We start from the raw sequence: 22,765 nt of genomic DNA on the forward strand, positions 1-22,765 counted from the left end.
ATGAAAAAGATAAATATAGTATAGACAATAAGAAAATAGAGAAGCAAAATCCCTGGAACTATCAATTCCACTATTTAATAAAAGAAATAAACTAAAACAGAAACAAAAACAAAAAAAAATCTAAGTACGTTAATAATTATTCCTAAATATAAATCACCAAGTATGAATCTGTATTATGTATTAACTGTAAACTGTTACCTTACTTTCTAATTAAAATAATAATTATGTAACTAGCATGTACTAAATGAGAACTTACTGTGTGCTGAGCCCTGGGTGAAGTACTTTACATGATTTTTTGTTTAAGTTTAAGCATCACTGAAATCCAAAAAGATAGGTTATAGTATGTTCATTTTACAAATGAAATCGAGGTTCAGAGAGAGTTTAAGACATATCCAAGGTCAAGCAAGGGTCCAATTTGTAGCAGAGCGAAGACGCAAACCCAGATTGAGTCTTGACCTCCATCATCACTTCCCTTCAGCCCAGGGTAGGTTAAAATCTGTAGCAGGTTAAAAAGTTAGCTCTTTCCAGCATGAGAAGATAGAGACTGGGTGAGGTGGACCTGAGGTTGTAGAATAAAAATTTGGATATAGAGAACATCAAATGATTCTTTGTAAGTCTGAACACTGAAATTTTTTGAGTGTAAAATAAATCTGAGGATGAACAGAACCTTTGGAGTTCTTAATCCTGTTATGGGTAGTAAAGATATAAAACTCCAATAATCAGATAAGCCAAAAATAGAAACAGGTTCAAGGATATCCTGCATGAATTTGTTAATCAGAACATAATGTGCTTCCTTTTAAGCATTGGGTTGAATGTGAAATTATCAATTTTTGTTTCAAAACAAATATTCCATATGATTCAACTTAGCTAGAGGATTATGCCTGGCTTTTATCTGTAAAGTATACAGAAACTATACACAAAGTTAACTGTAATTCCATTCACCAAGATTAGATATAGGACACAAGATCCAGTGCTAAAATTTTTGGTTTGGGTTTTGTTGAAATTTCAGGAAAACAGCTCTTTCTCTTCTTACTCTTTTGTGTGTTTATGTTTTAGGGAGAGGTGGTTAGAGATGTAGTTTCTTAGGTTAATGTCTCTTTGGTTGTCACAGAACTGGAAATTGGGTTTTTGTGTTCTTTTTGGTTTAGCCATCGAATAGACCTATGGCAAAACATCAACTAATTAGGAATTCAGTTTAACCATCTGTCAGATGAGGAGATGTGTACCTTTCAGTTCTAAAACTTTACAAAGATTTAAGAATGAACAGCTGACCTTTGTGTCAGAATTGTCAAAGTCTGGTCCTTTATCTTTTCTCCCCTCACTATGGTTTTATTCTAGAATCCTAGAATCAAATATATCAGATACAGATACACCCACTGGGACAGGGAATTCTTCACCTGGGAGGCATGCATCTGGGTCTGGGTTGCCAGATTTAGCCAATAAAAATACAAGATGTTCAGTTAAATTTGAATTTCAGATCAACCATGAATCCTATTTTAGAATAAGTATATCTCCTGCAGTATTTTGGGACATACTTACACAAAAAACTGGTTTGTGCTTTATCTGAAATTCAAATGTAGCTTGGGTGTTCTGTATTTTATCTGGCAGCCCTGCTCTGGGTTGGGTTTCAAGGGAGTCTATGAATTTCATGGAAATCTCTAGAATATTATGGAACATATTATACGTGGGTGTTTATGTGTATTTTCCTGTAGAGCAGGCCTAGAGCTTCCATGAGGTTCTGAGAAAGACCCATGACCCAAAATAAACCCAGAATCATTGGGCTGAGAATGGTGCAGACAAGGAATGGTGACATAATTCTACTCTCTTTGAGGAGCGGGCAAGTCCCTGTGAAAGAATTACACTGGAAGGAAGCTCCTCCTGGCCCGACACAGCGCTCAGATGAAAATCTCCTACAGCTGATTATAGAAAAGAATTGTCACTTTATATTTGAGAACATTCTCTTTTCTGCTGTCCTTCCACCCTTGCCTCCTGGGAGAGACTCTACACAGGGCAAGCTGAAAAGCCATGTGTGCTAAAGTGTCACTGTCACTCTTATGCCAGAATGAGCTGGGATCCCAGAATGTGTCCTTGCCAAAGGGGCGAATCAGCTGCGCCCTCCCCCTATCCTGTCACATTCCAGTCCCTGCATCTGTCCCAGCTCATCAGCACTGATGCCAGGAATAGAAACACTCCAGCTTCTGCTGCTTTGCCATTTTAAGTTAAGTCCAAGTCGAGGGGGGTTTTCCACTGCACCGTTTCACTCCTAATGTAAAACGTAGGTCGGGATAGCCATGGGCGCACACTGAGAACCAAAACTCGTTTTATGGGTAAATCAAAAATGTGTTCTCTTTCTAGGGGGAGGTTCTATTTTACCAATAGGAGTATTCCTGGGAACTCAAGGAGTTCTCTGATTTTTGTGCCACCAAGTGAGTTGAGATTGATTGTATTTCATCTAAACGTATCAAGTAGTAATTGTTTGACATGGTTCCTGATACAAATGAAGATGGAATTCTAAACCTTGTGAACAAAACCTACGAATTTTACTTTGTCCCTCCTTTTATCTATAGAGGAAGAAAGACATACATTAGGCTCTAGAGACTTAAAATTATTCGTGGAAATAACAAACTATTTTACTTTTCGAAGGCATCCCCCTGTGTGTTTCTATTACTATGATATTCTCCTGATCTATAGCATTCCTTACACTTCAAGAAAATGTATTCTGGCTCCCAATTTCAAATCTAGAACGTGAGCAATGTGGCCCCGCTATGGACTGCCTCAGTGATATAGTTCCACTACCATGAGCACACAGACACCTCCACCCTCTCCCACCCACAGACCCATATGCACCCTAGAATCTAGAAGACAGGAATTGGAGAACATGGCCCCAGCTCCTTACCCTCCCGTGTGAAGTGGCGTCTGGATGTGTGATGATGAGTTTTCAGCAGGAGGCTCCTCTTGGGAAGCAATCTGTGTTGAGAGAGACAGCGAGGGAGAAGAAGGAAAATGCAGTGGGGAGCCACCAACAGCCACCTGATGAGTCCCCAGCAGAAGCAATTTTTAGAGTGACCCTTGGCCGTCCAACTGCATAAAGCAACAGAGCCTGCCACGGAGCAGGCTCTCCCTCTTTGGCCTTCAACTCCAGGTCTCTTGGGGAAGAGGCGGAGCTCTGGTTGGTGGAGAGGGTTGGGTTTCTTGACATGCCCAGTTGTTTAAAAAAAAAAAAAAAAGTCCAGAGTCAGTTACCCTGAGTGTGAGGAAAGAAAATTAATTAGGTAGGAATTTAATTGTTGGAAGTAGGGATTGCAGGGTACATACTCCGTAAGAAGAAGGGAAGGATGTGACTAAAAAATTAGCTTCTAAAAGGTAAATAGCCTGGTCACCTCAGGTCCTCTGAAAAGATCCAGTTTATAAATAGGCTGTTCTTTAGAAGAGGAGCACATGTTTAGGAGGACAAGGTGTTGTCTTTGATACCTCACATGTGGCATCAAAATAATAAGAGTCATGCTATAGTTTAACAGAGTGAGTTTTGCGACCACTCCTTGACTCTCCAGTGACCCACAGGGAGGTCTGAGACTAACACACACTCTAGCACACATGCAGGGGTCGAAACATCTACTTTTGCAACACTTCATGTGAAAACAGAATAATCAGAGGATTTCAATTGATCACAAGTTTTCAAAAGACACCAAGGGTGTGAAATGGCTGCTAAGAGTTCATGTGATATTAAGCTGCAATAGAAAAATCGATCGTGGAAAATTAATATTCTAATTATTCATCATTAGTCAGATGATGTGGTAGGCATTGCTTTGCCCATTGGCACACTAGGAAATTGCTCTGCATCCTGAAGGAGATTGCTGGAATGAAGAGAACTTCAGAAGCTGTGCATATTGGGACTATCTGAAGAAAAGTACCAAGAGAAGACTTAGGATAGATGAAGCTCCCATGGAAAGCGTATTCAGGGTTTTTGTGCAACAAGGAGATTCAGTTAAAAATTTTATAGCCTATGATGGCTAATTTTGGGCCCAGTGGGTGGAAATTCCAGGGAAATATGTATTAAAAATAAGGAAAGAAAACTCTGATAACAACTGGGTTTTAATGTTGAAAACGGGTCCTATTGATGAAGTCAGTTCCTCATGAGTGGAAGTGAGGAGGTAAAAGAAGCTATAGGACTGGGTGATGTAGAAGGGACTCTCCCACTGGCTGGGCACTTGCACTGGATCATCTCTGATATCTTTCCAACTCTGAGACTCTATGATCCCATATGTATTGGCCTCTAGTTCTCCCACACCTCTCAGCTCACTGGTTAGCACCTTAGTTACCACTTAAACTTAAATTCCATTCAGCTTTTTAGCAGGGGAAGCTATTTTGATTTTTTTTAAAAAAACTTCGTTTTCACCCATAGATCTCTAACTTCAAATGTGTCAGAAGCAAATCAAAGAAGTTCTTTATTCTATAGTTTCCACAAACCTAACAGAGGACCACTCCCAAGTGATCCTGAGTGTTTCCACCACCTTGATTCCAGTCAAGGACCAAGATGTTCAACTCTCTTGTTAGTAGTAATGATAAAAATCAGCTTTACATCAGTGTTTATGATAATGATTATATGATTATGGAAAGGTCCTTCAAGAAGTAAGCAGAAATTACCTGGGAACCTTGTTAAAAATCAATTTTGATAAGGTAGGTCTGGGGTCGAGCCTGGGTTTCTGCTTTTCTAACAAGCTCACAGGTAATGCTGATATTGCTAGTCTAAAGACCACACCTGGAGGAGCAAGGATTTAAAATGCTTTGGCTACCTAACACCTGAAGGAAAACGGTTTGTTAATAAGGCAATAAAATCCATTCTTTCAGAGCACATTCAACGTTCTAATACCAAATCTATAATTCTATTGGGAAGAAGGCTACAACCTTTCTTTCTTTGCCCTGTTCAAATGGAACAGCCCTCTTTCTAATCCCAGCCCCTGTACTGGTACTTTGGGTTACAGACATAACCACCTGTTCAGGAACCTTGATGTATCAGTTCATCCTACTCTCTTATTACCCAAAACCCCCACCCCCATCTCTGCTAGTCAATTTCTACCTCTGTTTGATGGACACAAACTCTTTTATTTTAAACAAGTGCAACAAAACAAAGCTTTCAGTTTCGTCCATCTTCCCCTTCAGATAATGCTGTATTTCTCTCCACTTCTTCAAAGGCAACTTCTCAGATGTATTGTTTATATCTGTAGCCTCTATCATGTTTCTTCCCATTTTCTCCTCAAATCAATCCAACTAAGCTTCCTTGTTTGCCCTTCTACTGTTTGTGTCAAAGTCATAAATAACCCTGAGTCACCTAGTTTTTTGGATATTTGCCAGTGCCTGACCTTTCTGAATTACTTCACACAGTTGACTAATCACTTCTACTACTATTCTTTTCCTATTAGTCTTTATTTTTCTCCAATTGCTCTGGTTATTTCTTCTCATTCTCCTTTTCTAGAAGAAGATTTTCTATGCAACTCTTGAAGGATAAGGGACTTCAGAGCTGTCCTAGACTCTCCTCAATTCTCAAAGCTGCATTTGGCAGATGAGCTCATACAGCCTTAAGTATCTCATAGGATACTTAAAATTCATTATTTCCAAGGCTTAAGTCATTTTTTCCCTTAAAATATGCTCTTTCTACAATATTCCCTTCAGTGGTATACAAGCCATCACTCATGTAGTTCTTTAAAGGGTGAACTTGGGATCATCATTTGCTTCTTCTTCACCACCCTGCACCTCTGTCTCCTAATCTCATTCACCATGTTCTTTTATTACATAACTGTAATATCTTTCCCACTGCTACCATGCTGATCCCAGCTATGATTACCTCTCACCTGGACCATTGTGAAATCCCCTGAAATGTTCTTCCTGTGTCTACTTGGGCTTCTTTCCAACCCTGTTCTTCACACAATGTAGCCAAAGTGATATTTTCAAATCTCACCATGTAACTTCCCTGCAGAAAATTCAATAGCTTTCCATTTCCTCAGGATTAAGTCCTAAATCCTTTTCTGGATAACTGTGCCTTTCAGCCACCTTATCTGTGTTTTCCTCTATGATATCTTCATGCTTCAGCAAAACCAGCCCTCTCCAAGTAACTCAAATATACAATAATCTCTTACCTGCCTTAAAGTAATTATACTGCTTCCAAGATGCTATTTCCCTTTCCACTTCACATTCAACAACCTGTCACTGAACTTAAGTACCATAAACATCAAAAGCTAGCAGGTACTTATTCTGTATCAGGTATCTGTGGTAGGTAGCTTCTAAGATGACTCCTACATGATCTTTGTCCCCTGGGATTCATAGCAGTAAATAATCTCTTAACTTTCAGTAACTTACTTATAAACAATAGAATACCTTAAAATTGAAGGGATATGATTACTATGACTCGATTACAAAAGATCCCAACTTCCACCCTAAGAGCAAATGTTCTCCTTTGATGGATTGAATGAAGCTCAGTGTCACACCTGAAATACCCAGGCAAGAAACAGCCAGCTAGGAAATGAAGGCCTTAGTCCAGTATCCCTCAAACCTGTGGGATCCTGCCAACTACCCCTGCATGAACTTGCAAGTGGATCCTTGATCCTTCCTCAGTTGAATGTTCAGATGAGACCTCAACCCTGGTGAACATCCTGACAAAGCACCAGAAGGTGGATAACACTGCTGCTGCCACCCCTGGTCAAGCCATTGGCTTGGAGATCAAGCACTGTATTGTTTGCCAAAGCTCAAGAGAGAGCTTCAATTAAAATCAAGGAGGACAAAACTACTAAGGATTAGCTTTGCCCTACTGTCGCCCTTGTTTCTGACACCATGGGTGGCATCCCTGGGTGGTGCAGCGGTTTGGCGCATGCACTGATGTTGTCTTTTTAACACATCAAATATCTGTCAGTTCAAATGTGTCATACATGGTGTTTGTGGCTTTGGCTGACATGAAGCTGTCTTGTGAGGTTTGCTTATCAACTAATGACTCAGAAATCAAATTGTGCAGTACTTTGTGTGGTACTTGGATTTCATGAAAGAAAGACCCTCATTGAGTTCTGCTTTGGTCTTGACCTACTGAAACTGTGAGATAATAAATGGATATTGCTTTAAGCTGCTAATTTATGCAGTAATAGTAACTAATACAGTACCCTTCTTTTTTTTTTTTTTACAGTACCCTTCTATGTGCTTTTCATGTATAAGCTAATATAATACAATATTTTTATCATATAGGATTCACCTTTTGTAAGTAAGAAAACTGAAGAATGGATGCCCGGATGGCTTAGCAGTTGAGCATCTGCCTTTGGCTCAGGGCATGATCCTGGGATCCAGGGTCGAGTTCCGCATTGGGTTGGGTTCCCTGCAGGGAGCCTGTTTCTCTCTCTGCCTATGTTTTTACCTCTCACTCTGTATCTCTCATGAATATATATATATATATATATATTTTTTTTTTTTTTTTTTTTTTTTTTTTTTTAAAGAAAACTGAAGGCTTTTTGACTTCTCTCAGAGCACATGCTGCAAAGGGATGGAGCCAAAATTTGGACCCAGGTTTCAAGGTCTATGCTTTTAACCACTTCATTTTGCACAAAGCAGTGACTGTATCTGATTTGTTTGTAACCATAGTCCCAATCAACAACACAGTGTTTGACATGTATTAGTGATCAATAATTGGTTTATTGATGACTTAAATTTAGAAAATTGTTAAATGAATGTTGAATAAATTTTTTGTTCATGCAAAGGAATTTTAAAAGAGTATTTTCAGTATAACTGTTTCTTTTTGGTCTCAAGGCTTTTTTTTTTTTCAATTTTGTGGTATGCAGAAATAGAACAGACTACATGCTAACTGACTGAAAATTAGAGATGCATACCAATAGCATTTTTGCAGAACTAGAACAAGCAATCCTAAAATTTGTATGGAACCAAAAAAGACTCTGAATAGCCAAAGCAATCTTGAAAAAGAAAAACAAAGCTAGAAGGATCAGAATCCCAGATTTCAAGTTATACTACAAAGTTGTAGTAATCAAAACGGTATGATACTGGCACAAAACAGATGCATGAATCAATAGAACAGAATAGAAATCCTAGAAAGAAACTCACAATTATATAGCTAATTAATCTTCAAAAAAGGAGGCAAGAATATACAATGGGGAAAAGACAATCTCTTCAACAATATGGTGTTGGGAAAATGGGGCAGCCACATGCAAAATGATGAAACTGGACCACTTACTTACACTGTACACAAAAACAAACTCATAATAGATTAAAGATCTAAATGTGAAACCTAAAAGCATAAAAATCCTATGCACAGCAGGGACAGCAGGCAGAAAGTTATCTGACATAGGCCATAAAAACATCTTTCTAGGAATGTCTACTGAGACAAGAGAGATAAAAGCAATAATAAACTATTGGGACTATATCAAAATAGAAAGCTTCTGCACAGCACAGGAAATAACAAAACAAAGAGGCAATCTCCTGAATGGGAGAAGAGATTGCAAATGACATATCCAAGGGTTAGTATCCAAAATATATAAATAACTTATACAACTCAACAACACCCAAAAAACAAATAGTCCCATTAAAAAATGGATAGAAGACATGAATAGGCATTTCTTCAAAGAAGACATCCAGATGGCCAACGACATATGAAAAGATGCTCAACATCACCCATCATCAGAGAAATGCAAATCAAAACCACACTGAGATATCACCTTACCCTTGTCAGAATGGCTAAAATAAAAAACACAAGAAACTACAGGTGTTGATGAAGATGTGGAGAAAAAGGAACCCTCATACACTGTTAGTGGGAATGCAGACTGGAGCAGCCACTGTGGAATCAGTTTGGAGGATCCTCAAAAAATTAAAAATAGAATAATCATATGATCCAGCAATCTCACTACTGAGTATTTACCTAAAGAATACAAAAACACGAATTCAAAGGGATACATGTACCTCTACATTTATTGTAATATCTACAATAAACAAATTATGGAAGCAGCCCAAGTGTGCACTGATAGATAAATGGATAAAGAAGAGGCGGTATATGTGTGTATGTATATACAACTATATACTCACAATGGAATATTATTCAGCCATAAAAAGAATGAAATCCTGCCCCTTGCAAACAACATAGAGAATATGATGCTAAATGAAATAAGTCAGTCAAGAGAAAGACAAATACCAGATGATTTCATTCATGTGTGAAATTTAAGAAATAAAACACCTGAACAAAGGGGAAAAGAAAGACAAACCAAAACAAACAAACAAAAACAAAAACAAAAACCCCACACAAAAACAAAAACAAAAAAACCAAACAAACCCCAAACCAACAAAAAAAACAAAAACCTAGTCCCTTAACTATAGAGAACAAATAGATGGTTATCAGTTGGGTGGGAGAATGGTTGAACTAGGTGAAGGGGATTAAGAGTACACTTATCGTGATGAAACTAAGTAATATATGGAATTGCTGAATCACTATATTGTACACCTGAAACTAATACACTGTATGTTAAATATACTGGAACTAAAATAAAATTTAAAAAAATTTAAGTGTATTTCAGAGGGCAAAGGAGTGTAATATAAGCCTTATATAAGCCACATATATAACTTCAAATTTTCTAGAGGTTGCATTAGAGAATGGAAAAAGGGAACTGGTAAGATTAATTTTAATAATATATTTTACTGAACTCAATAGATCTATAATGTTTCAATAGACAATCAATCATTATAAAATTATGAGATATTTTACATTCTAAGTAAATACAAAGTCTTCAAAATCTGGTCTTTTATATTTCTGCTACATTTTAAGTGCTGAAATTTGGATTTGCCCTATTTCCAGTGCCCAATAGTTAGTATTGGACCCTGTGAGTATACGTGCAGTGCAGGTGGAAAGAAAATTTGGAAGAAAGACATAGCCTCTGGGAGTCAACAGAGTATCTCCTATCCCAATTACTCCTTCTGTTGCACACCTGAACCTAGGGCTCTGGAAACTGTTCAAAACAAAAACTGAACTTTAGGGAAAAAAGTTGTCTTAAAAGTTTTTCTTTGAATAGAACCTGGAAAATAAAGCATGACTTGTCATCTTAAACAGTAGCCTGAGAAGGGTTTGAGCATGTGCCTTCATGCTTCTAAAATTTAGGTTGCTTGAAGTATGCAGTTTGATTTCAGGCAGAAGACAGGAAAGTTTAGGGAACAAAATCGATACTTTATGCGTTCCTCCTAGAAGACAAGGATGGAGAATGTTGCACTTTGTATATAGTAAAGGCAGTATTGTAGGTCTTTGGCTGGGGCCAAAAAGGCCAGGAGACAAATAGGCACTGGAAAGTGATGTGGACACTTTTGCTTCCAGCCGGGAGATGGTGGGAGTCTTGAGGGAGAGGGGCTGAGTTATAAGATGTGAGCTACAGTCCGCAGGTGGGGGGCAGGGGAGCCAGTGAGGATGGAGCTGTTTCTGATGGCAGGGTGGCTGAGGGACCTGTAACAACAAAGGTGGTTAATGATCCGTTTTCAGCAGTTTGCATTTCTGCACCATAAATACTCTCCATGGCACAAAAGTTTCAGTAAAGGCTGCAATACATAAATATTCTGGGTGGGCGTTTTCAGTGGAAACTGATGAAATGCCACCCAGGTTGGGGCAGAACAAAAATGGGAAGAGAGCTATGGAGATGAGCTGTGAGGGACAGCTCAACAGAGCAGTAACTTGGAGTCAGAGGTGACATACCTGAACCTAGGGCTCTGGGTTATTCCCTGAAATCCTGGCGAGGACATGGAACTTCTCAATGGCTGTGACTTAGAAAGGTTAAGCCAATTTTATTTAAATATCAAAAAGGTTTGGAGATGTCAACTGACAGATGTCTCTCATTTTTATTATGGGAATAGTAATCTTTGACAGAGTTGCTGTTAGTTAGACTCTCTAAAACAAATGGAACAGCAGAGCTAGGAGAGTTCATATGCCAAGAATTTTCAGATAGTAGACATGAAACGTTGTCTTTTCAAAGTGACACAGAGGGATCTAGTTCATGATTTTATTTTTTTGAAGATATTATTTATTTGAGAGAGAGGGGGTGAACATGAGTGGGGGGCAGAGGCAGAGGGAAAGGGAGAAGCAGACTGCCTGCTGAGCAGGGAGCCCCACATGGGCTCGGTTCCAGGACCCTGAGCTTATGACCTGAGCCGGCTCTTAACTGCTTACCGACTGAGCCACCCAGATGCCCCATAGTTCATGATTTTAAACACATAGGTTTTAAGCAGAAAACATTGACTAGGTAAGTTCTTTGAACAGAGGTGTTCAAAGGTCCCATTAATTTCATCCTTTTGGAAAATAAACAAGAGGCCAATCAATGAAGTAAACATTTTCATGGAAACTGCAGCTAATTCATGAATTTGTACAGCCTATCCCAGTAACATCCAAAGATGCCAATTGTGCATAGACGGTGCTCAGAATAGTTAAGAAGTTCCTGACGCAAGAGGAGATTTGTAAGCCACATGCTGTGTTGTGACATTTTAAAGGTGGCAGTACTGTTTTGGTATAAAGACACACTTGTAAAGAGAAAAATAAATTCATCGCAAGCACTTCTAAAAATATGACAGTTTTCAAAACTCACAGCCTGCTTCTCCAATGATTGTAAGCGTACAGCCACTGAGGGTTGTTTTTAGATATCAAATAATAAAAATAATCTACATATGAAAGCTGAGGACTAACACCCATCTGGTGTGGCACTATTGCAGAGTCAACCCATCTAAAATGTAGAAGCCTCTTATTCAGGAAAGTGCTTTCCTGGCCACGGTGTTCCTGTGGCCATATTGAGTTAAAACGATATAAGTTTCTTTATTAACAGTGTTGGATGGTGTTTCTCCATCAATTACCTTCTTCTTGTAGACTCCTTCCCTGACCCGTCCACTTCCTCTTCTCCTACCTACCTCCAGGCAATGTTAGGTGACTCCTTCCATGTTCCTGTGATGCCATGGCTATAGCTGTCTCTCATGGCATTTACCACATTATAATAATGTGGTTTTCTCCTCTTTGACCTGGGACATCTTGGAAGAAAAGGTCCTTGCAGTGTCTTTTTATTTTTTTTAAATCTCTATACCCAGTATGATGACTGGTACATGGTCAGTGCTCAGAAAGTTTCTCACTCTAGGAATGACCCATTTGCTTGCATTAATGACCCACTAACTCTGGAATTAAGAAGATTTAAATAAGATTAAGCAAGATGCCAAAGATTAGTTTCTCATTAGTTGCATTGTCAAATTACCTTCAAAAGGTAATTAAAAGACTAAAAGTCCCTTTCACTCAATGCCCTAGATAAGTGATGACCTTGCTCTATCTTTCCTGCTGTGCTCTCCTTTTTCACCCAACCAGCTCTTCCATTAAAATACTTCTTTTCTGCCTCATCATGGTCAGAAGCTCTATCATTATGCAAGATTTAAAGAAATTGAAAGGAGGGATATGATGCCTTTTTGGTTGAGTTTCACCATTTTCATTCCTGCCTCCACCCCCCTTTTAAAAAGACTGGCAATCATAAAATCTTGAGACCATAGTGGCTTATGTTTATGCAAGTTGGGATCAATTATATGTTGTCTTAAAACAGCTTTAAGTTGCAAAAGTTATTTCTGAAAAGAAGAATTTATTAAAATTATCTTCTGAAATTTCGATGGCTATCCCTGGGTCTTCTCCAGCAACACAGTGACTTCATGCCATGTGGAAAACAGATGGAAAGAATAAGATGATCAAACCCCAGATATTATAAGTTCCTTATTCTTCCCCCATAGGAGGTCCCTTCACATCCTCACTCAATGCATTTTCATTCGTCACATATTTCAATCAAGTCAGTTCCAGATGACATGCACAGTGAGAGGTGGCTGATTGATCAGGATGGAGGCCAACTGTTGAAAACTTGGCACAGGAATTCCCAAATCATCCATTCTAGATTATTGAGGGTAGGGGCACTCATTTCTGAGCACCGTTGTGAGGACTTAAGACAATTGTCCTGGGGACCAAATTTGACCTGCCCAAGTGTTTTGTTCGGCCTTTACAGTGTTATTTTTTAATTTTATTGAACTAATATTTTTAAACAAAGGGGTGTCCACAGAATGATATATTGTTCCATAGGACAATTTCCATCAAAAGGTGGTTTCATGAGCAATCACATAGCCTGGCAGTACTGGGCCTGTGCATATACATGGGAACAAGAGCTGAAGCTCAGAGGTGATTGTACCTGGGAGAGAAGGCACATGTCCCCTGTGTGTCACTTCCATTGCCCACATGTGGTTTGCCTGGCACCCATCCTGGCTGGATCTCTCATTTTTGCCTAGTCACTGTAGACAACTGAATTTGCCACGAAGAGCTTCATATCATGGTCCATTTTCTAACTATCAAACCATTTACATTTTTATAGTGACAGGCAATTCTCCATTGTACCAAGAAGATCTTGCCTCTCCCCTCACCTAGAATTAGCTACTTTTATTTGTAAAAAAGCCCAAAGTATGTTCTATAGAACCTTCATTCCAAGTGATGTTAAAATTGGTGTTACAGGGCACCTGAGTGGTTCCATCGTTTAAGTGTCTGCCTTTACCTCAGGTCATGATCTCTAGGTCCTGGGATCAAGCCCTGCCTGGGGTTCCCTGCTCAGCTAGGAGTCTGCTTGTCCCTCTCCCTCATCTACTTCCCCCACTCATGCTGTTTCATAAGCTCTCTCTCTCAAAAAAAAAAAAAAAAGATCTTTAAAGGAGCATGGTGGCTCAGTCGGTTAGCGTCTGCCTTCAGCTCAGGTCATGATCACAGGGTCCTGGGATTGAGCTCCACATCAGGCTCCCTGCTTAGTGGGGAGTCTGCTTGACTCTTTCCCTCTGCCCCCCCCTCCATTTATGCTCTCTCTCTCTCCACTCAAAGAAAAAATATTTTTAAAAAATCTTTAAAAAATTGGTTTTACATAAAAGAAAAATTTTAGTAGTCAGTATTTTATTCTTTGATCAGCAAAGATAAATTACTGCCTTTTTTCTTTTCTTTTCTTTCTTTTTCTTTCTTTCTTTTCTTTTCTTTTCTTTTTTTTTTAGTGCAGGATGTCTTAGAGCCCTTAAAAGACTATTGTGCATTGTTGATCTCTATCAGGGGGATAAACATGTAGCCTTTTTTCCTATATATTTGACCACAAAACCTATTTTCATGGGACTACCCTTAGAAAATGCATATAGGAATTCTTAAGGACTTCTAAATTTTATGATGTTGTCTTTTACTGTTTCTGAAAAGTCAACTGGAAACAAGATACTGCAACTTGCTCCAAAATACAGAAATTGTGGCTGGGATGAAACTGGGTTGGAATCCCAGGATCCTATCATCAGTAGTAGTAGCAGGATGTATATGGAGTAAGCATATTGATCTCTAAGTTTGGGGATAAACAGACTTGGTTAAATCCATAGCAGTCGGGGAAGAAAGTGTGATCACCTTGATAAAGGAACAGCGATGTTAATGTAGAATCAATGATAGCAAAATACATTATAATGATAAAAATGGGAGGTGATAAGGAGATTAAGGAGGTAATTAATGGGGGTTTAGCCTTACTTTCATAAAAAGTGAAAGCACGACTTCCTCTGATGTTCTTATTTTACATAATACTATAATATATGTAACACATATTATAAGCATATCCATTATAAAATCAAGCCATATAACGGTTATGGTCTCATTTTTACTTCCTGTCAAAATTAAGTCCTAACAAATGAGAAATTAAAGGGAGGAAAACAAAATTTCCCACTATTATCATTAAATTATCATTATTAAAGACAAGCAGCCTTTTTTTTTTTTAAGATTTTATCTATTTATTCATGAGAGACACAGAGAGAGAGGCAGAGACATGGGCAGAGGGAGAAGTAGGCTCCATGCAGGGAGCCTGATGTGGGACTCTATCCCAGGACACCGGGATCACAACCTGAGCTAAAGGCAGACACTCAACCACTGAACCACCCAGGTGCCCCAAAGACAGGCAGTCTAGTTAGTAAGTCTCCTTTGGTACTCGGAATTTAATGTTAGCTGAAATATGGAGATTAATGTTTTGGGGCTAAGTATCTTCATATTGTTGGGCAACCATCACCACCCTCCATCTCCAGAAATTTTTCATCTTCCAAAGTGGAATCCTATACCCATTAAAAATAACTCCCTATCCTCTCTCCCTCCAGTCCCTGGCAACCACCAATCATTCTCTTCTTGCTTTTTAATGAGTGTATTCTTTTAAAGATGTTCTTTGGGGTAACACCTTTTACCTATCAGGGGGAATTCTGTTCTCAGGAGCTAATGAAGGCAAATAATTATTCATGATATTTTTGGTGAACCAGTAATGCTTTTGTTTCCAAAATGGTTAAGGTTTTATTTATTCACTTGGCCATTCACTCATTCTTTCAACAACAAATTGTTGCATCATGTCTTAGCCTGGATTTCCCTGAAAGCAGAGCCTGAGACAGGAGGTGTATTTGGGAAGTGATCCCAGGGTGGAGTGAGAAGCCAGGAGGCTGAAAAGAGACCGAGGGAAAGACAGCAGCACAAGGATGCATTGAAAAGTTGGCTAGCACTGTGGCTGGTTGCCCAAGCCCCCTGTACCTCTTGAGAAGCTTTCTGAAGTGGATCTCATAACTGTCCACACAGACCAAGAGTGGTCCCACAGGCATTAACACCATGGCCTATGGATTGTGTATTCTTGTGGGTCAAGTGGGTTCTTCTGGGATTCCACACCTTGGGCTGGAGAAACACTGGGGCAGGAAGAGAGAGCTATATGGGTTGGGCCCAATGAGGTACTGATAGATTATTCCTGCACCATGTAGATGAATGATTGCACAGAACTGGGGGCGGACGTAGTGGCTGGAGCAGGAGGTGAGAATAGGTGAGCTCCATATACACAGGCACTGAACTAGGCATTGGGCTGGAGCGACAACAGTAAGCCAAGAAGGCATGGGCCCTTCCTCCTTGGATGTACAGACACAGATAGGTGGCAGCAAACAGGAGCATCGGGGCAGCTGCAGAACTGTTATGGAACTGTTATGCTGGATACTCATGACTTTAGACGATTATGCATGAGCCATCCAACCACTTGGGAATATTTGCTGGGCACTGTACAAGACAGATGAGTGAACACATGGAGGAACAAGAGGGTATAGGTCCAGCCTCATGAATATGGTGAGGAAGGCCATCACAAACAAAAAGTTCCCACCGGGGATGCCTGAGTGGCTCAGTCAGTTAAGCTTCTGCCTTCAGCTCAGGTCATGATCCCAGGGTCCTGGGACTGAGTCCCGCATTGGGCTCCCAGCGGAGAGTCGACTTCTCCCTCTACCCCTCCCCATTGTTTGTGCTCTCTTGCACTCTCTCACTCTCTCCCCGCCCCCAGGTAAATAAATAAAATCTTTAAAAAAAATAGTAATTCCCACCAAACAATGAACTACCATTATAACAGCTGCTCTGAACAAGAAGTTCATCAGATTTCAAGAGGCATAACAGGGGTTCTGGTAAAGTCAGTTGAATCAGGAAAGGTTGAATGCTTTCTTTATAGAAATGATATTTAATATGAGACCTGAAGGATGATACACTATTATATAAGCATTAATTGGCTATTAAAGCTCTGATGCTCAGAATACCCTGTAAATGATTACCTTTTTTTTTTCAAACTGCTCACAGTCCAATTGTGGACATGTGATGATTATGTAATCAAAAACAGACTAACTAGAATTAGATATAATGGAAACACAGGGAATGAGCCCGAGGAAGCTGGTGACGTTTTGGCATGGGAGACAATATTTGGCATGGTCCTGAAGGATTTGAACGTACCTTCCAGGTGAATCAGGTAGGATTCCATTAGAATGTGTTTCTCCAGTGGGTGGAGGAGATGGCAATGGAGTCATGAATCCTTAAAGAGAATTTCAAGTTTAGCTTTTACTTTTAGGATAATCTTTTTCAAGTTCATTAAGCAAACCTGGATTATCTGTGTGACCCGTCTTACCACTGGGCACCGCTTTACAATTTTACATTTTCAAATGCATTTGTAATCACAGGGTATCAAGAAAACAATGAATTATCTGTTGCCATGCAGGAATTCAGTATGTTGAGAGAGATTCTCATTTTAAGACAAGAAAAAAAAATTACCACCTTTTCACATGAAATATCCTTATATCTAAATGTTGGAGACTAATTTTTTTCAACATTGCCCACGGTAACAAAACCAAAACATATTATTTTGCGACTTCTACTCTGCAGTGTCTTTGGGCGTCAGAGTCATTAACAAGACATCACTATCCGCATAATGGTCACACAGTTTCTCCATAGCTAGAAGGGTTTGAAGGAAAATTGCTTCTTGCAGTACTGACCTTGAAAACTGTAACATACAAGGCTGACCCAACAGGACAAGGGCCCAAAGAAGAACTCAGCAGGAGGGAAGTAGGGGTCTGGCCCCTGGCTTGAACTCATACCAGGGAAGCTAGCTCTGGAGCAGCATGGGAGTGGGGTGACATCCATCAGGACCTGGCCATGCTAGCTTGGTGCTCTGCTTTGGGAAACGTGGTGGAAGGCCACCTCCTCATGGCCCCAGCAACTACATTTTTTCAGCACTGTGTTATCCTACAGGGCTTGGGGCCATGATCTTTTGGTAAAGTTCAAAGTTGTAGCATGGCACATATTAGTAAATATTTGGTCTGACATCTCTTTAATGATTATTCTTTTTTTTTCCTTTTGAAGATTTTATTTATGTATTCACAAGAGATGCAGAGAGAGGCAGAGACATCGGCCGAGGGAGAAGCAGATTGGGGAGCCCGCTGCAGAACTCGATCCCAGGACACTGGGATCACGCCCTGAGCCAAAGGCAGATGCTCAACCAGAGTCACCCAGGTGCCCTTGTGCCCTTTGTCCTAACCTGCTTGCCCTGGACCCAACCCTAGAGGGGATGAAAATACAGCTAGTAAGGGAGGCATTGAAAGAGGAAAGACATTCACCAGCCCTAATGGTCCCTGTGCCCCGACTCCCAAGATTTCATTCTTAGCCTAAATCAAGCCTCAGGGAAGGGGGGGGGGTGGAAATCAGAATTTTATGATTACACTAAAGTGATTATTTTAATTACTAAAACAAGTGTTTCCTTAAGACCAAAGGTGATCTCAGGACACTTCACATCCAGAGAGACTGGGAGAGCTGCTCGAGACTTGATATAAGGATAGGGAAAGAATCAGCAGACTCAGTGGGTACAAAGGAGAGGCTGTGGCAGAGACAATTTTTCTTTGGGCCCTGCTGAGTGCCAAGCCTTCTGTGATTAGGCCACAAGGGAAATCTTTCAGAGAGATGCCTATCCATACCAGAAACACTTTATTTTAACATATAAATAAATACTCATCCCCAATCTGTTGACCTAGCCAAATCCTCTGTGTGAGCACAGGTGGATGGATCCTCCTTAAACTAACCCACTAAATATCAGCTGTGAATTCGATTTTGATTTCCTTACTTGGACTGAACATTTTACAAACCTTGCAAACCAACTTGAATCTACCTATACAGGTATGTGATTTCTTTTGTCTTCTGCAGTTGTCTCACCCACACCCATTTTTAGACACTTGCATTTATTGGGTCTTTTGAAAGCCTCCAATTTAGTGTTTCATAGAAACAGTTTTCTTTTTGGGTTCATATTTCATTGGTTTACGTAATATTTAATTAAATCATGTAATTCAGTAACAAGTACTATTGGCATAAACAGGTTTGGGAACACACCCAGCAGCCTCTTGGTAAACACACGGTTGAACCTGTAAGAGCAGAAGCACACAGGTGAGCTGGAGAGTAGCCTCTAGCTTGTGTGTCCCGGACGTGGATCTGTACATCTCAGAGACAGAATGGAGAAGCACAGGATTTTCTGGTGAGTTGGTAAGTAGAGGTCTATGGGTGAGCCATCCACTTTCAAGGGGCAACGCTGGAAGTGACCAGCACTAAAAAAGTTACCATTCAATGAATCCTGGCTATGTGCCTGTTGGCCCCCTGAGCATGTTATACACAGCTTATTTGGCTTTCACAGATACTATCTTCCTATATTTTACAGTTGAGGAAAGTGGAGTTTTATGGACATTAAGTAATTTACTCTGAGTCAGTAAATGGAATAGTCGGCATATCTCTACGTGATGTGCAAATGAATCAGCTGGGGGATGTGGTTTAAGATGCATATTTTGATGGAGTGGGTCTGGGGTGGGCCTGAGAGTCTGCATTTCTAACAAGTTCTCAGATACCGTTGACACTCCTGGTCTGCAGTCCACGCTCTGGGTCCCGCAGTTCTACCCCAGAGATTCTGACTTACTTGTACTGAGATAGAACCAATTCATCATTGTTTCCTAAAAGCTTTCCAGGACACTTTTATATACAGAGTAGAGGCGATGAGTAGCTTGGACCCCAGTGAGAGCAGGAGAATTGGAGACATAGACTGATAGTTAATTTTGAATATTTCAGCCAAATTGAGTGTTTTAAAAAGACAAGAGTAATAAAATCTGAAACAATCTAAAAGTTTATAAAATCAAAGTGAAAAATCCCCATTCTCCACATAATATAAAGATTTTTTTTAAATCGAATTAAGCTATCCTTGCACACATTTATGCGAGAGTTTTTTGACATTACTATGTCATCAGCTTCTTCCATCATCGGTACATGCAGAGCTATTTCATCCTGCATTGTATCCTCTAGCATGGGTAAACTAGACTTCATCTCACTGATCTCTCACAGGTGTTCAGTCAATTCTAATTTTTCAGGTTTTTTTTTTAAGATTTTATTTCTTTATTTGAAGAGAGAGAGAGAGAAAGAGAGAGCATGAGCAGCGAGGAGGGGCAGAGGGAAAGGGAGAAGCAGACTCCCTTCTGAGCAGGGAACCCAACTGCAGGAGGGCTCAATTCCAGGACCCCGGGATGATGACCTGAGCTGAAGGCAGATGCTTAATCAACTGAGTCACTCAGGTGCCCCTAATTTTTCAGCTTTATAGATGACACTTTGGGCACAAATCCATGGGTATGTGTGCAGATTGTTTTGTGGGATGGACCTCTAGATGTGGAATTATTGGGTTATTTAAATATTTATTCTCAAATAGACCTCCCCAAAGCTCATCACATTACATTCCCCTGTGTAGAAATGCCTTTTCCCCACCACCTTGCAACTACTGGGCATGATCAATCTTTTCAGTATTAACCAATCTAATGTCTGAAAAATGGCTCTCAATAATGCTTTAGTCTATATGTCATGATGAATACATGAGGATGAGTGTCTTTTAATATATTTATCAGACTTAAGTATTTCTCCTTTGGATTTACCCCTTTAACTCTTTGGTTGCTTACCTTTTTATATGAATCTTTTGTCTACTATTTATGCTATAATTTTCTTTCATGACTTGCAAGATTTATTTTTGTTTAAGAAAGATTTCCTCATCCCAAGATTATAAAAGAGATCTCTGTTTTTTCCATCTACTTACTTGGATAGATTTGTCATTCATTAATCCATCTGGTCATTGGTCAATATGAAAAATATGTATTTTACTTACAACTTGAAGTACATACAACTCTTACTTGGTTTCTTTTACTTCCAGAATACCATTCTCAGCACTATTTGTGGAGCATTGTCACTCCTGGATTTGAAATACCCCCGGATCATGTAATCCATCCCACACATGCAACCTGGTCTCCTCCTTAACATCTCTTTCTTTTTCTCTGTGACTACCCAAAGATGTTATAATTTCTGCAGCTTTATAGGACTCTTAGAAAGATAAATCTTTTCTTAGTTTCAAGTTATTTTAGTTTTTCTTCTTTTTAAAAATACATTTCTTCTCTACTTTTTCCAGAGGAATTTGGAATTCCCACATCATTTTCTAAAGCAAAGCCTATTTGGATTTTTTTTAACTGAAATTGTCTTTTAATACACTAATGTGGATTTTTATGGTATTTTTAGAGTACTTAATGTCTCACACAGAAACAAGGTATGTCTGTCCATTGATGTACATATATCAATACATTATATATATATATAGTATTTTCTTCACAAAAATAGCTCTTGCAATTTTTCGTTCAGTTTATTCCTGGGTGAACTATGTTTACGGTGACTTCCCTTTCCAAATCATCATTATAATTACTGACAATATAGGACAACTACTGATTTAAATATATTTATCTCCTAAAAACAAATTAAAAAAATACACTTATGTCCTAATTATCCATCTTAACTAGCCTCATAAAGCTTAAAAATTTAATCGACTGTCTTTAGAGCTATGGAGATTTGATTTTACCAGATCATTTGTTAGTTTATTTTTAAGTACGCAAGAGAAAAAAATTAGAAATGTAGAAAAAAATCACCCCAACAACTGAGGACAGCTATTATCATTTTACTTGTATCAATTTTCATTCTTTTTATTTGCATAGCTTCTGCCACATAATTATAATTACACAGTTTAATGAACTGGTGTACTTTTTAAAAGAGTAAGTGTGTTCAATATGCCAAAACTGTTTTGCTGACAGTTTGTTTTCTAAAGAACCACGTGCTTCTCACTAATGGGCAGAAATGCTAATGTAACTTCTGCTACTGAGATTATTGAGTTCAGTTCCTTCTTTCGCTGCCAGCCTGGCTTGCTGGCATTTATACTAGCCAATTATAGTTCAGCGTCATGGAGCCCTCTGTCCCTTGCACCACACATAGCTGCTGACCTCACCATACACTCAGCCACTCCATTTCAGGCCTCTGCCGGATTCACTCTTACTATGGGTTTATAATTCCATTTGAAAAGCTGACTAGGTCATGACATAATCAAGGATTTCTAAAGAATTTGTTCAAGAACCATTTCTCACATAGCTCTTATTGACATAAACGTATATGTGGTTTGGCTTCGGATGGCTTGATTTGTTTCTCCTTCTGTATTACTTTAAATTTGATTTCCTCATTTGTGCATTTTGTGACCTATAGGGATTGCTCATTTATTCCCTCAGCTTTCTGCTCATTGCCCTTAACAGTAAGGATTTCCTTGTCCTAATTATATAAAATAGGAGTCCTCACTTTCATCCCCCTGGTCAGATTCATCCTTAACATATACAGGGCTGGAGCGAGAGTGTGAAGGGAGGCCCAAGTGTTTTAAAAGCCCAGCAGGGCTTCAGGTACACACATGTGATCCCCCTTCCCCGCCCAACCACCAGTCAGCTTACTCCAGCTCTTTCCACACTCCCTCCCCAAAAGCCACCTTGGACATCCTTGGGCCTGTAGGTTCACACACTTGATTTTTTTCTTATACAATGATTATGTGTTTCTTGGACATGCTACTTTTGTGGCTTAAAAAAACCCCAACTATATCTCTTTCTCATTATTTTATCTAGTTAATTGTTGCTTATCTAGTTAATTTAGTAGAGATTTCTAGCCACCTTCCAATAACTCTTTGTCCTTCTGTTCTACCCTTTCTTTTCCAAGTAGATTACCTTTTTCAATTCTCTTGGTCACTGAACCAAGTTCTGGCTAATGGAATGGCAGAAGTTGGGTGTGGGAGTTCTAAGAAGTCTCCTTCCTAGGGGCACCTGGGTGACTCAGTCCATTAAGGAACCAATTCTTGGTTTTCGCTCAGGTCATGATCTCAGAGTCATGAGATGGAACCCCACATTTGGCTCTGTATTCAGCATGGAGTCCCCTTGAAAATTCTCTCTCCCTCTGACCCTCCACCCACTTGTACTCTCTCTACAATAAATAAGTAAAATCTTAAAAAAAAAAAAACCAACACAAAAGAAGTCTCCTTTCTAGGACTGAAAGAACAACGTA

At 39.4% G+C, this 22,765-nt stretch overlaps 1 protein-coding gene across 7 annotated transcripts in view; it reads right to left on the reverse strand.

Moving 5' to 3' along the window:
* The window catches only part of KLHL31 (kelch like family member 31), a 142,611-nt gene that overhangs the window by 20,515 nt on the left and 99,331 nt on the right, over nucleotides 1-22,765 (reverse strand). For 4 of the 7 annotated variants that reach the window (XM_049092166.1, XM_049092165.1, XM_025419049.3 and 1 more), the window contains one exon: nucleotides 16,802-16,880. The exons of 2 other annotated variants lie outside the window; for them this stretch is intronic. The gene's annotated coding sequence lies outside the window, so the exon portion shown is untranslated. Of the gene's footprint in view, nucleotides 1-2,896; nucleotides 3,224-16,801; nucleotides 16,881-22,765 lie in introns of those variants that run through there. One more of the 7 variants, XM_025419048.3, reaches the window with a different exon arrangement.

The sequence above is a fragment of the Canis lupus genome, chromosome 12 (genome assembly GCF_003254725.2).
Source record: "Canis lupus dingo isolate Sandy chromosome 12, ASM325472v2, whole genome shotgun sequence".
Classification (NCBI taxonomy): Eukaryota; Metazoa; Chordata; class Mammalia; order Carnivora; family Canidae; genus Canis; species Canis lupus.